Genomic DNA, 15352 nt, shown 5'->3' with positions numbered 1-15352 from the left:
CCTTTCAAGACCATAGGGACAAAGGAAATATTCTCCAATAACAAAGAGAAAGAAGCTTCCTGATAAACTTCTTTGTGTTCTGTGAAATCATATCACAGAGTTACAGTTTTCCCTGCAAGAAGCCTTTCGCTAAGACAGTTGTTGTGGAATTGGCAAAGTGATATTTGGAAGCCCATAGAGGGCTAAGGTGAAAAAGGAAATAACCTCGGATGAAATCTGGAAAGAAGCTATCTGAGAAACTGCTTCGTGTTCTGTTAATTCATCTCACAGAGTTACATCTGTATTTCGTGGATCTCTTTGCTAGCCTTATTTCTGTGGAATCTGAGAACAGATATTTCGGATCCCTTTGAAGACCATAGTTCCAAAGGAAATATCCTCCGATTACAAAGAGAAGGAAGCTTTCTGAGAAACTTCTTTGTGTTTTTTGAAATCATCTCACAGAGTTACAGCTTTCCCCTCAAGAAGCCTTTCGTTCAGACAGTTCTTGTGGAAATGGAAAAGTGATATTTGGAAGCCCATAGAGGGCTATGGTGAAAAAGGAAATATCCTCAGATGAAATCTGGAAAGAAGATTTCTGAGAAACTGCTTAGTGTTCTGTTAATTCATCTCACAGAGGTACATCTGTATTTCTTTGATCTCTTTGCTAGCCTTATTTCTGTGGAATCTGAGAACAGATATTTCGGATCCCTTTGAAGACTTTAGGGCCAAAGGAAATATCCTCCGATAACAAAGAGAAAGAAGCTTTCTGAGAAACTTCTTTGTGTTCTGTGAAATCATCTCACAGAGTTACAGCTTTGCCCTCAAGAAGCCTTTCGCTAAGACAGTTCTTGTGGAATTGGCAAAGTGATATTTGGAAGCCTATAGAGGGCTGTGGTGAAAAAGGAAATATCCTCAGATGAATTCTGTAAAGAAGCTTTCTGAGAAACTGCTTAGTGTTCTGTTAATTCATCTGACAGAGTTACATCAGTATTTTGTGGATCTCTTTGCTAGCCTGATTTCTCTGGAATCTTTGAACAGATATTTCGGATCCCTTTGAAGACTATAAGGCCAAAGGAAATATCCTCCCATAACAAAGAGAAAGAAGCTTTCTGAGAAACTTCTTTGTGTTTTGTGAAATCATCGCACAGATTTTCAGCTTTCCCCTCAAGAAGCCTTTCGCTAAGACAGTTCTTGTGGAATTGGCAAAGTGATATTTGGAAGCCCATAGAGGGCTATGGTGAAAAAGGAAATATCCTCAGATGAAATCTGGAAAGAAGCTGTCTGAATAACTGCTTAGTGTTCTGTTAATTCATCTCACGGAGTTTCATCTGTATTTCGTGGATCTCTTTGCTAGCCTTATTTCTGTGGAATCTGAGAACAGATATTTCGGATCCCTTTGAAGACGATAGGGCCAAAGTAAATATCCTCCGATAACAAAGAGAAACAAGCTTTCTGAGAAACTTCTTTGTGTCCTGTGAAATCATCTCACAGAGTTACAGCTTTCCCCTCAAGAAGCCTTTCGCTAAGACAGTTCTTGTGGAATTGGCAAAGTGATATTTGGAAGCCCACAGAGGGCTATGGTGAAAAAGGAAATATCCTCAGATGAAATCGGGAAAGAAGCTTTCGGAGAAACTGTTTCGCGTTCTGTTAAGTCATTTCACAGAGTTACATCTGTATTTCGTGGATCTCTTTGCTAGCCTTATTTCTGTGGAATCTGAGAACAGATATTTTGAATCCCTTTGAAGACTATAGGGCCAAACGAAATATCCTCCGATAACAAAGAGAAAGAAGCTTTCTGAGAAACTTCTTTGTGTTCTGTGAAATCATCTCAAAGAGTTACAGCTTTCCCCTCAAGAAGCCTTTCGCTAAGACAGTTCTTGTGGAATTCGCAAAGTGATATTTGGAAGCCCTTAGAGGGTTATGGTGAAAAAGGAAATATCCTCAGATGAAATCTGGAAAGAAGCTTTCTGAGAAACTGCTTAGTGTTCTGTTAATTCATCTCACAGAGTTACATCGGTATTTCGTAGATCTCTTTGCTAGCCTTATTTCTGTGGAATCTGAGAACAGATACTTCGGATCCCTTTGAAGACCATAGGGCCAAAGGAAATATCCTCCGATAACAAAGAGAAAGAATCTTTCTGAGAAACTTCTTTGTGTTCTGTGAAATCATCTCACAGAGTTACAGCTTTCCCCTCAAGAAGCCTTTCGCTAAGACAGTTCTTGTGGTATTGGCAAAGTGATATTTGGAAACCCACAGAGGGCTATGGTGAAAAAGGAAATATCCTCAGATGAAATCTTAAAGAAGCTTTCTGAGAAACTGCTTAGTGTTCTGTTAATTCATCTCACAGAGTTACATCTGTGTTTCGAGGATCTCTTTGCTAGCCTTATTTCTGTGGAATCTGAGAACAGATGGTTCGGATCCCTTTGAAGACCATAGGACCAAAGGAAATATCCTCCGATAAAAAAGAGAAAGAAGCTTTCTGAGAAACTTCTTTGTGTTCTGTGAAATCATCTCACAGAGTTACAGCTTTCCCCTCAAGAAGCCTTTCGCTAAGACAGTTCTTGTTTAATTGGCAAAGTGATATTTGAAAGCCCATAGAGAGCTATGGTTAGAAAGGAAATATCCTTAGATGAAATCTGGAAAGAAGCTTTCTGAGAAACTGCTTAGTGTTCTGTTAATTCATCTCACAGAGTTACATCTGTATTTCGTGGATCTCTTTGCTAGCCTTATTGGTGTGGAATCTGAGAAGAGATATTTCGAATCCCTTTGAAGACTATAGGGCCAAAGGAAATATCCTCCGATAACAAAGAGAAAGGAGCTTTCTGAGAAACTTCTTTTTGTTCTGTGAAATCATCTCACAGAGTTACAGCTTTCCCCTCAAGAAGCCTTTCGCTAAGACAGTTCTTGTGGAATTGGCAAAGTGATATTTCGAAGCCCATAGAGGGCTATGGTGAAAAATTAAATATCCTCAGATGAAATCTGCAAAGAAGCTTTCTGAGAAACTGCTTAGTGTTCTGTTAATTCAACTCACAGAGTTACATCTGTATTTCCTGGATCTCTTTGCCAGCCTTATTTCTGTGAAATCTGAGAACAGATATTTCGGATCCCTTTGAAGACTATAGACTAAAGGAAATGTCCTCCGATAACAAAGAGAAGGAAGCTTTCTGAGAAACTTCTTTGTGTTCTGTGAAACCATCTCACAGAGTTACAGCTTTCCCCTCAAGAATCCTTTCGCTAAGACAGTTCTTGTGGAATTGGGAAAGTGTTATTTGGAAGCCCCTACAGGGCTATGGTGAAAAAGAAAATATCGTCAGATGAAATCTGGAAAGAAGCTTTCTGAGAAACTGCTTAGTGTTCTTTTAATTCATCTCACAGAGTTACATCTTTATTTCGTGGATCTCTTTGCTAGCATTATTTCTGTGGAATGTGAGAACAGATATTTCGGATCCCTTTGAAGACCATATGGCCAAAGGAAATATCCTCCGATAACAAAGAGAAGGAAGCTTTCTGAGAAACTTCTCTGTGTTCTGTGAAATCATCTCACAGAGTTAGAGATTTCCCCTCAAGAAACCTTTCGCTAAGACAGTTCTTGTGGAATTGGCAAAGTGATATTTCGAAGCCCCTAGAGGGCTATGGTGAAAAAGGAAACATCCTCAGATGAAATCTGGAAAGAAGCTTTCTGAGAAACTGCTTAGTGTTCTGTTAATTCATCTCACAGAGTTACAACTGTATTTCGCGGATCTCTTTGCTAGCCTTATTTCTGTGGAATCTGAGAACAGATATTTCGGATCCCTTTGAGGACGACAGGGCCAAAGGAAATATCCTCCGATAACAAAGAGAAAGAAGCTTTCTGAGAAACTTCTTTGTGTTCTATGAAATCATCTCACAGAGTTACAGCTTTCCCCACAAGAAGCCTTTCGCTAAGACAGTTCTTGTGGAATTGGCAAAGTGATATTTGAAAGCCCATAGAGGGCTATGGTGAAAAAGGAAATATCCTCAGATGAAATCTGGAAAGAAGATTTCTGAGCAACTGCTTAGTGTTCTGTTAATTCATCTCACAGAGTTACATCTGTATTTCGTGGATCTCTTTGCTAGCCTTATTTCTGTGGAATCTGAGAACAGATATTTCGAATCCCTTTGAAGACTACAGGGCCAAAGGAAATATCCTCCGATAACAAAGAGAAAGAAGCTTTCTGAGAAACTTCTTTGTTTTCTGTGAAATCATCTCACAGAGTTACAGCTTTCCCTAGAAGAAGCCTTTCGCTAAGACAGTTCTTGTGGAATTGGCAAAGTGATATTTGGAAGCCCATAGAGGGCTATGGTGAAAAAGGAAATATCCTCAGATGAAATCTGGAAAGAAGCTTTCTGAGAAACTGCTCTGGGATGTGTGACTTCCACTCACAGATTTACATCTGTATTTCGTGGATCTCTTTGCTAGCCTTATTTCTGTGGAAACTGAGAACAGATATTTCGGATCCCTTTCAAGACCATAGGGACAAAGGAAATATTCTCCAATAACAAAGAGAAAGAAGCTTTCTGATAAACTTCTTTGTGTTCTGTGAAATCATATCACAGAGTTACAGTTTTCCCTGCAAGAAGCCTTTCGCTAAGACAGTTGTTGTGGAATTGGCAAAGTGATATTTGGAAGCCCATAGAGGGCTATTGTGAAAAAGGAAATAACCTCGGATGAAATCTGGAAAGAAGCTTTCTGAGAAACTGCTTCGTGTTCTGTTAATTCATCTCACAGAGTTACATCTGTATTTCGTGGATCTCTTTGCTAGCCTTATTTCTGTGGAATCTGAGAACAGATATTTCGGATCCCTTTGAAGACCATAGTTCCAAAGGAAATATCCTCCGATTACAAAGAGAAGGAAGCTTTCTGAGAAACTTCTTTGTGTTTTTTGAAATCATCTCACAGAGTTACAGCTTTCCCCTCAAGAAGCCTTTCGTTCAGACAGTTCTTGTGGAAATGGAAAAGTGATATTTGGAAGCCCATAGAGGGCTATGGTGAAAAAGGAAATATCCTCAGATGAAATCTGGAAAGAAGATTTCTGAGAAACTGCTTAGTGTTCTGTTAATTCATCTCACAGAGGTACATCTGTATTTCTTTGATCTCTTTGCTAGCCTTATTTCTGTGGAATCTGAGAACAGATATTTCGGATCCCTTTGAAGACTTTAGGGCCAAAGGAAATATCCTCCGATAACAAAGAGAAAGAAGCTTTCTGAGAAACTTCTTTGTGTTCTGTGAAATCATCTCACAGAGTTACAGCTTTGCCCTCAAGAAGCCTTTCGCTAAGACAGTTCTTGTGGAATTGGCAAAGTGATATTTGGAAGCCTATAGAGGGCTGTGGTGAAAAAGGAAATATCCTCAGATGAATTCTGTAAAGAAGCTTTCTGAGAAACTGCTTAGTGTTCTGTTAATTCATCTGACAGAGTTACATCAGTATTTTGTGGATCTCTTTGCTAGCCTGATTTCTCTGGAATCTTTGAACAGATATTTCGGATCCCTTTGAAGACTATAAGGCCAAAGGAAATATCCTCCCATAACAAAGAGAAAGAAGCTTTCTGAGAAACTTCTTTGTGTTTTGTGAAATCATCGCACAGATTTTCAGCTTTCCCCTCAAGAAGCCTTTCGCTAAGACAGTTCTTGTGGAATTGGCAAAGTGATATTTGGAAGCCCATAGAGGGCTATGGTGAAAAAGGAAATAACCTCGGATGAAATCTGTAAAGAAGCTTTCTGAGAAACTGCTCTGGGATGTGTGACTTCCACTCGCAGATTTACATCTGTATTTCGTGGATCTCTTTGCTAGCCTTATTTCTGTGGAATCTGAGAACAGATATTTCGGATCCCTTTGAAGACCATAGGACCCAAGGAAATATCCTCCGATAACAAAGAGAAAGAAGCTTTCTGAGAAACTTCTTTGTGTTCTGTGAAATCATCTCACAGAGTTACAGCTTTCCCCTCAAGAAGCCTTTCGCTAAGACAGTTCTTGTGGAATTGGCAAAGTGATATTTGGAAGCCCCTAGAGGGCTATGGTGAAAAAGGAAATATCCTCAGATGAAATGTGGAAAGAAGCCTTCTGAGAAACTGCTTAGTGTTCTGTTAATTCATCTCACAGAGTTACATCTGTATTTCGTGGATCTCTTTGCTAGCCTTATTTCTGTGGAATCTGAGAACAGATATTTCGGATCCCTTTGAAGACTACAAGGCCATAGGAAATATCCTCCGATAACAAAGTGAAAGAAGCTTTGTGGGAAACTTCTTTGTGTTCTGTGAAATCATCTCACAGAGTTACAGCTTTCCCTAGAAGAAGCCTTTCGCTAAGACAGATCTTGTGGAATTGTCAAAGTGATATTTTGAAGCCCATAGAGGGCTATGGTGAAAAAGGAAATATCCTCGTATGAAATCTGGAAAGAAGCTTTCTGAGACACTGCTTAGTGTTCTGTTAATTCATCTCACAGTGTTACATCTGTATTTCGTGGATCTCTTTGCTAGCCTTATTTCTGTGGAACCTAAAAACAGATATTTCGGATCCCATTGAAGACGATAGGGCCAAAGGAAATATCCTCTGATAACAAAGAGAAAGAAGCTTTCTGAGAAACTTCTTTGTGTTTTTTGAAATCATCTCACAGAGTTACAGCTTTCCCCTCAAGAAGCCTTTCGTTCAGACAGTTCTTTTGGAAATGGCAAAGTGATATTTGGAAGCCCATAGAGGGCTATGGTGAAAAAGGAAATATCCTCAGATGAAATCTGGAAAGAAGATTTCTGAGAAACTGCTTAGTGTTCTGTTAATTCATCTCACAGAGGTACATCTGTATTTCGTGGATCTCTTTGCTAGCCTTATTTCTGTGGAATCTGAGAACAGATATTTCGGATCCCTTTGAAGACTTTAGGGCCAAAGGAAATATCCTCCGATAACAAAGAGAAAGAAGCTTTCTGAGAAACTTCTTTGTGTTCTGTGAAATCATCTCACAGAGTTACAGCTTTGCCCTCAAGAAGCCTTTCGCTATGACAGTTCTTGTGGAATTGGCAAAGTGATATTTGGAAGCCTATAGAGGGCTGTGGTGAAAAAGGAAATATCCTCAGATGAATTCTGGAAAGAAGCTTTCTGAGAAACTGCTTAGTGTTCTGTTAATTCATCTGACAGAGTTACATCAGTATTTTGTGGATCTCTTTGCTAGCCTTATTTCTCTGGAATCTTAGAACAGATATTTCGGATCCTTTTGAAGACTATAAGGCCAAAGGAAATATCCTCCCATAACAAAGAGAAGGAAGCTTTCTGAGAAACTTCTTTGTGTTTTGTGAAATCATCGCACAGATTTACAGCTTTCCCTTCAAGAAGCCTTTCGCTAAGACAGTTCTTGTGGAATTGGCAAAGTGATATTTGGAAGCCCATAGAGGGCTACGGTGAAAAAGGAAATATCCTCGGATGAAATCTGGAAAGAAGCTTTCTGAGAAACTGCTTAGTGTTCTGTTAATTCATCTCACAGTGTTACATCTGTATTTCGGGGATCTGTTTGCTAACCTTATTTCTGTGGGATCTCAAAACAGATATTTCGGATCCCTTTGAAGACGATAGGGCCAAAGGAAATATCCTCTGATAACAAAGAGATAGAAGCTTTCTGAGAAACTTCTTTGTGTTCTGTGAAATCATCTCACAGAGTTACAACATTCCCCTCAAGAAGCCTTTCGCTAAGACAGTTCTTGTGGAACTGGCAAAGTAATATTTGGAAGCCCATAGAGGGCTATGGTGAAAAAGGAAATAACCTCGGATGAAATCTGGAAAGAAGCGTTCTGAGAAACTGCCTCGTGTTCTGTTAATTCATCTCACAGTGTTACATCTGTATTTCGTGGATCTCTCTGCTCGCCTTATTTCTGTGGAATCTGAGAAGAGATATTTCGGATCCCTTTGAAGACAATAGGGCCAAAGGAAATATCCTTCGATAACAAAAAGAAAGAAGCTTTCTGAGAAACTTCTTAGTGTTCTGTGAAACCATCTCACAGAGTTACAGCTTTCCCCTCAATAAGCCTTTCACTATGACAGTTCTTGTGGAATTGGCAAAGTGATATTTCGAAGCCCAAAGAGGGCTATGGTGAAAAAGGAAATATCCTCGGATGAAATCTGTAAAGAAGCTTTCTGAGAAACTGCTTAGAGTTCTGTTAATTCATCTCACAGAGTAACATCTGAATTTCGTGGATCTCTTTGCTAGCCTTATTTCTGTGGAATCTTAGAACAGATATTTCGGATCCCTTTGAAGACCATAGGGCCAAAGGAAATATCCTCCGATAACAAAGAGAAAGAAGCTTTCTGAGAAACTTCTTTGTGTTCTGTGAAATCATCTCACAGAGTTACAGCTTTCCCCTCAAGAAGGCTTACGCTAAGACAGTTCTTATGGAATTGGCAAAGTGATATTTGGAAGCCCATAGAGGGCTACGGTGAAAAAGGAAATATCCTCAGATGAAATCTGGAATGAAGCTTTCTGAGAAACTTCTCTGGGATGTGTGACTTCCACTCACAGATTTACATCTGTATTTCGTGGATGTCTTTCCAAGCCTTATTTCTGTGGAATCTGAGAACAGATATTTCGGATCCCTTTGAAGACCATAGGGCCAAAGGAAATATCCTCCGATAACAAAGAGAAGGAAGCTTTCTGAGAAACTTCTTTGTGTTCTGTGAAATCATCTCACAGAGTTACAGCTTTCCCTAGAAGAAGCCTTTCGCAAAGACAGTTTTTGTGGAATTGTCAAAGTGATATTTGGAAGCCCATAGAGGGCTATGGTGAAAAAGGAAATATCCTCAGATGAAATCTGGAAAGAAGCTTTCTGAGAAACTGCTTAGTGTTCTGTTAATTCATCTCACAGAGTTACATCTGTATTTCGTGGATCTCTTTGCAAGCCTTATTTCTGTGGAATCTGAGAACAGATATTTCGGATCCCTTTGAAGACTATAGGGCAAAAGGAAATATCCTCCTATAAAAAAGAGAAAGAAGCTTTCTGAGAAACTTCTTTGTGTTCTGTGAAATCATCTCACAGAGTTACAGCTTTCCCCTCAAGAAGCCTTTCGCTAAGACAGTTCTTGTGGAATTGGCAAAGTGATATTTGGAAGCCCATAGAGGGCTCTGGTAAAAAAGGAAATATCCTCAGATGAAATTTGGAAAGAAGCTTTCTGAGAAACTGCTTAGTGTTCTGTTAATTCATCTCACAGTGTTACATCTGTATTTCGTGGAACTCTTTGCTAGCCTTATTTCTGTGGAATCTGAGAACAGATATTTCGATCCCTTTGAAGACCATAGGCCGAAGGAAATATCCTCCGATAACAAAGAGAAAGAAACTGTCTGAGAAACTTCTTTTTGTTCTGTGAAACCATCTCACAGATTTACAGCTTTCCCTAGAAGAAGCCTTTCGCTAAAACAGTTCTTGTGGAATCGGCAAAGTGATATTTGGAAGCCCATAGAGGGCTATGGTGAAAAACGAAATATCCTCAGATGAAATCTGTAAAGAAGCTTTCTGAGAAACTGCTCTGTGATGTGTGACTTAAACTCACAGAGTTACATCTGTATTTCGAGGATCTCTTTGCTAGCCTTATTTCTGTGGAATCTCAGAACAGATATTTCGGATCCCTTTGGAGAATATAGGGCCAAAGGAAATATCCTCCGATAACAAAGAGAAAGAAGCTTTCTGAGAAACTGCTTTGTGTTCTGTGAAATCATCTCACAGAGTTACAGCTTTCCCCTCAAGAAGCCTTTCGCTAAGACAGTTCTTGTGGAATTGGCAAAGTGATATTTGGAAGCCCATAGAGGGCTCTGGTGAAAAAGGAAATATCCTCAGATGAAATCTGGAAAGAAGCTCTCTGAGAAACTGCTTAGTGTTCTGTTAATTCATCTCACAGAATTACATCTGTATATCGTCGATCTCTTTGCTAGCCTTATTTCTGTGGAATCTGAGAACAGATATTTCGGATCTCTTTGAAGACTATTGGGCCAAAGTAAATATCCTCCGATAACAAAGAGAAAGAAGCTTTCTGAGAAACTGCACTGGGATGTGCGACTTCCACTCACAGAATTACATCTGTATTTCGTGGACCTCTTTGCTAGCCTTATTTCTGTAGAATCTGAGAACAGATATTTCGGATCCCTTTGAAGACCATAGGGCCAAAGGAAATATCCTCAGATAACAAAGAAAAAGAAACTTTCTGAGAAAGTTCTTTGTGTTCCGTGAAATCATCTCACAGAGTTACAGCTTTCCCCTCAAGAAGCCTTTCGCTAAAACAGTTCTTGTGGAATTGGCAAAGTGATATTTGGAAGCCCATAGAGGGCTAGGTTGAAAAAGGAAATATCGTCAGATGAAATCTGGAAAGAACCTTTCTGAGAAACTGCTTAGAGTTCTGTTAATTCATCTCACAGAGTAACATCTGAATTTCGTGGATATCTTTGCAAGCCTTATTTCTGTGGAATCTGAGAAGAGATATTTCGGATCCCTTTGAAAACTATCGGGCCAAAGGAAATATCCTCCGATAACAAAGAGAAAGAAGCTTTCTGAGAAACTTCTTTGTGTTCTGTGAAATCATCTCACAGAGTTACAGCTTTCCCCTCAAGAAGCCTTTCGCTAAGACCATTCTTTTGGAATTGGCAAAGTGATATTTGGAAGCCCATAGAGGGCTATGGTGAAAAAGGAAATATCCTCAGATGAAATCTGGAAAGAAGCTTTCTGAGAAACTGCTTAGAGTTTTGTTAATTCATCTCACAGAGTTACATCTGTATTTCGTGGATCTCTTTGCTAGCCTTATTTCTGTGGAATCTGAGAACAGATATTTCGGATCCCTTTGAAGACCATAGGGCCAAAGGAAATATCCTCTGATAACAAAGAGAAAGAAGCTTTCTGAGAAACTTCTTTGTGTTCTGTGAAATCATATCACAGAGTTACAGCTTTCCCGTTAAGAAGCCTTTCGCTAAGACAGTTGTTGTGGAATTGGCAAAGTGATATTTGGAAGCGCATAGAGGGCTATGTTGAAAAAGGAAATATCCTCAGATGAAATCTGGAAAGAAGCTTTCTGAGAAACTGCTCTGGGATGTGTGACTTCCACTCACAGATTTACATCTGTATTTCGTAGACCTCTTTGCTAGCCTTATTTCTGTGGAATCTGAGAACAGATATTTCGGATCCCTTTGAAGACCATAGGGCCGAAGGAAATATCCTCCGATAACAAAGAGAAAGAAGCTTTCTGAGAAACCTCTTTGCGTTCTGTGAAATCAACTCACAGAGTTACAGTTTTCCCCTCAAGAAGCCTTCGCTAAGATAGTTCTTGTGGAATTGGCAAAGTGATATTTGGAAGCCCATAGAGGGCTATGGTGAAAAAGGAAATATCCTCAGATGAAATCTGGAAAGAAGCTTTCTGAGAAACTGCTTAGTGTTCTGTTAATTCATCTCACAGAGTTACATCTGTATTTCGTGGATCTCTTTGCTAGCCTTATTTCTGTGGAATCTGAGAACAGATATTTGGGATCCCTTTGAAGACCTTAGGGTCAAAGGAAATATCCTCCGATAACAAAGAGAAAGAAGCTTTCTGAGAAACTTCTCTGTGTTCTGTGAAATCATCTCACAGAGTTACAGCTTTCGCCTCAAGAAGCCTTTCGCTAAGACAGTTCTTGTGGAATTGGCAAAGTGATATTTGGAAGCCCATAGAGGGCTATGGTGAAAAAGGAAATATCCTCAGATGAAATCTGGAAAGAAGCTTTCTGAGAAACTGCTTAGTGTTCTGTTAATTCATCTCACAGAGTAACATCTGAATTTCGTGGATCTCTTTGCTGGCCTTATTTCTGTGGAATCTGAGAACAGATATTTTGGATCCCTTTGACGACCGTAGGGCCAAAGGAAGTATCCTCCGATAACAAAGAGAAAGAAGCTTTCTGAGAAACTTCTTTGTGTTCTGTGAAATCATCTCACAGAGTTACAGCTTTCCCTAGAAGAAGCCTTTCGCTAAGACAGTTCTTGTGGAATTGGCAAAGTGATATTTGGAAGCCCATAGAGGGCTATGGTGAAAAAGGAAATATCCTCAGATGAAATCTGGAAAGAAGCTTTCTGAGAAACTGCTTAATGTTCTGTTAATTCATCTCAGAGAGTTACCTCTGTATTTCGTGGATCGCTTTGCAAGCCTTATTTCTGTGGAATCTGAGAAGAGATATTTCGGATACCTTTGAAGACTATCGGGCCAAAGGAAATATCCTCCGATAACAAAGAGAAAGAAACTTTCTGAGAAACTTCTTTGTGTTCTGTGAAATCATCTCACAGAGTTACAGCTTTCCCCTCAAGAAGGCTTTCGCTAAGACCATTCTTGTGGAATCGGCAAAGTGATATTTGGAAGCCCATAGAGGGCTATGGTGAAAAAGGAAATATCCTCACATGAAATCTGGAAAGAAGCTTTCTGAGAAACTGCTTAGTGTTCTGTAAATTCATCTCACAGAGTTACATCTGTATTTCGTGGATCTCTTTGCTAGCTTTATTTCTGTGGAATCTGAGAGCAGATATTTCGGATCCCTTTGAAGACCATAGGCCAAAGGAAATATCCTCCGATAACAAAGAGAAAGAAGCTTTCTGAGAAACTACTTTGTGTTCTGTGAAACCATCTCACAGATTTACAGCTGTCCCTAGAAGAAGCCATTCGCTAAAACAGTTCTTGTGGAATTGGCACAGTGATATTTGGAAGCCCATAGAGGGCTATGGTGAAAAAGGAAATATCCTCAGATGAAATCTGTAAAGAAGCTTTCTGAGAAAATTGTGTGATGTGTAACTTAAACTCACAGAGTTACATCTGTATTTCGTGGATCTCTTTGCTAGCCTTATTTCCGTGGAATCTGAGAACAGATATTTCGGATCCCTTTGGAGACTATAGGGCCAAAGGAAATATCCTCCGATAACAAAGAGAAAGAAGCTTTCTGAGAAACTACTTTGTGTTCTGTGAAATCATCTCAAAGAGTTACAGCTTTCCCCTCAAGAAGCCTTTCGCTAAGACAGTTGTTGTGGAAATGGCAAAGTGATATTTGGAAGCGCATAGAGGGCTATGGTGAAAGAGGAAATATCCTCAGATTAAATCTGGAAAGAAGCTTTCTGAGAAACTGCTCTGTGATGTGTGACTTCCACTCACTGATTTACATCTGTATTTCGTGGATCTCTTTGCTAGCCTTATGTCTGCGGAATCTGGGAACAGATATTTCGGATCCCTTTGAAGACCATAGGGCCAAAGGAAATATCCTCCGATAACAAAGAGAAAGAAGCTTTCTGAGAAACTTCTTTGTGTTCTGTGAAATCATCTCACAGAGTTACAGCTTTCCCCTCAAGAAGCCTTTCGCTAAGATAGTTCTTGTGGAATTGGCAAAGTGATATTTGGAAGCCCATTGAGGGCTATGGTGAAAAAGCAAATATCCTCAGATGAAATGTGGAAAGAAGCTTTCTGAGAAACTGCTTAGTGTTCTGTTAATTCATCTCACAGAGTTACATCTGTATTTCGTGGATCTCTTTGCTAGCCTTATTTCTTTGGATTCTGAGAACAGATATTTGGGATCCCTTTGAAGACCATAGGGCCAAAGGAAATATCCTCCGATAGCAAAGAGAAAGAAGCTTTCTGAGAAACTTCTTTGTGTTCTGTGAAATCATCTCACAGAGTTACAGCTTTCCCTCAAGGAGCCTTTCGCTAAGACAGTTCTTGTGGAATTGGCAAATTGATATTTGGAAGCCCATAGAGGGCTATGGTGAAAAAGGAAATATCCTCAGATGAAATCTGGAAAGAAGATTTCTGAGAAACTGCTTAGTGTTCTGTTAATTCATCTCACAGAGTTACATCTGTGTTTCGTGGATCTCTTTGCTAGCCTTATTTCTGTGGAATCTGAGAACAGATATTTCCGATCCCTTTGAAGACCATAGGGCCAAAGGAAATATCCTCCGATAACAAAGAGAAAGAAGCATTCTGAGAAACTTCTTTGTGTTCTGTGAAATCATCTCACAGAGTTACAGCTTTCCCTAGAAGAAGCCTTTCGCTAAGACAGTTCTTGTGGAATTGGCAAAGTGATATTGGGAAGCCCATAGGGGGCTATGGTGAAAAAGGAAATATCCTCAGATGAAATCTGGAAAGAAGCTTTCTGAGAAACTGCTTAGTGTTCTGTTAATTCATTTCACAGAGTTACATCTGCGTTTCGTGGATCTCTTTGCTAGCCTTATTTCTTTGGAATCTGAGAACAGATATTTCGGATCCCTTTGAAGACCATAGGGCCAAAGGAAATATCCTCCTATAACAAAGAGAATGAAGCTTTCTGAGAAACTTCTTTGTGTTCTGTGAAATCATCTCACAGAGTTACAGCTTTCCCCTCAAGAAGCCTTTCGCTAAGACAGTTCTTGTGGAATTGGCAAAGTGAAATTTGGAAGCCCAAAGTGGGCTACGGTGAAAAAGAAATATCCGCAGATGAAATCTGGAAAGAAGCTTTCTGAGAAACTGCTTAGTGTTCTCTTAATTCATCTAAGAGAGTTACATCTGTATTTCGTGGATCTCTTTGCTATCCTTATTTCTGTGGAATCTGAGAACAGATATTTCGGATCCCTTTGAAGACTATAGGGCCAAAGGAAATATCCTCTGATAACAAAGAGAAAGAAGCTTTCTGAGAAACTTCTTTGTGTTCTGTGAAATCATATCACAGAGTTACAGCTTTCCCGTTAAGAAGCCTTTCGCTAAGACAGTTGTTGTGGAATTGGCAAAGTGATATTTGGAAGCGCATAGAGGGCTATGGTGAAAAAGGAAATATCCTCAGATGAAATCTGGAAAGAAGCTTTCTGAGAAACTGCTCTGGGATGTGTGACTTCCACTCACAGATTTACATCTGTATTTCGTGGACCTCTTTGCTAGCCTTATTTCTGTGGAATCTGAGAACAGATATTTCGGATCCCTTTGAAGACCATAGGGCCGAAGGAAATATCCTCCGATAACAAAGAGAAAGAAGCTTTCTGAGAAACTTCTTTGCGTTCTGTGAAATCAACTCACAGAGTTACAGTTTTCCCCTCAAGAAGCCTTCGCTAAGATAGTTCTTGTGGAATTGGCAAAGTGATATTTGGAAGCCCATAGAGGGCTATGGTGAAAAAGGAAATATCCTCAGATGAAATGTGGAAAGAAGCTTTCTGAGAAACTGCTTAGTGTTCTGTTAATTCATCTCACAGAGTTACATCTGTATTTCGTGGATCTCTTTGCTAGCCTTATTTCTGTGGAATCTGAGAACAGATATTTGGGATCCCTTTGAAGACCTTAGGGTCAAAGGAAATATCCTCCGATAACAAAGAGAAAGAAGCTTTCTGAGAAACTTCTCTGTGTTCTGTGAAATCATCTCACAGAG

This window comes from Macaca mulatta, chromosome 15 (assembly GCF_049350105.2).
Source record: "Macaca mulatta isolate MMU2019108-1 chromosome 15, T2T-MMU8v2.0, whole genome shotgun sequence".
NCBI classification, from domain to species: Eukaryota; Metazoa; Chordata; class Mammalia; order Primates; family Cercopithecidae; genus Macaca; species Macaca mulatta.
Note: the sequence above shows the minus strand (reverse complement) of the source record.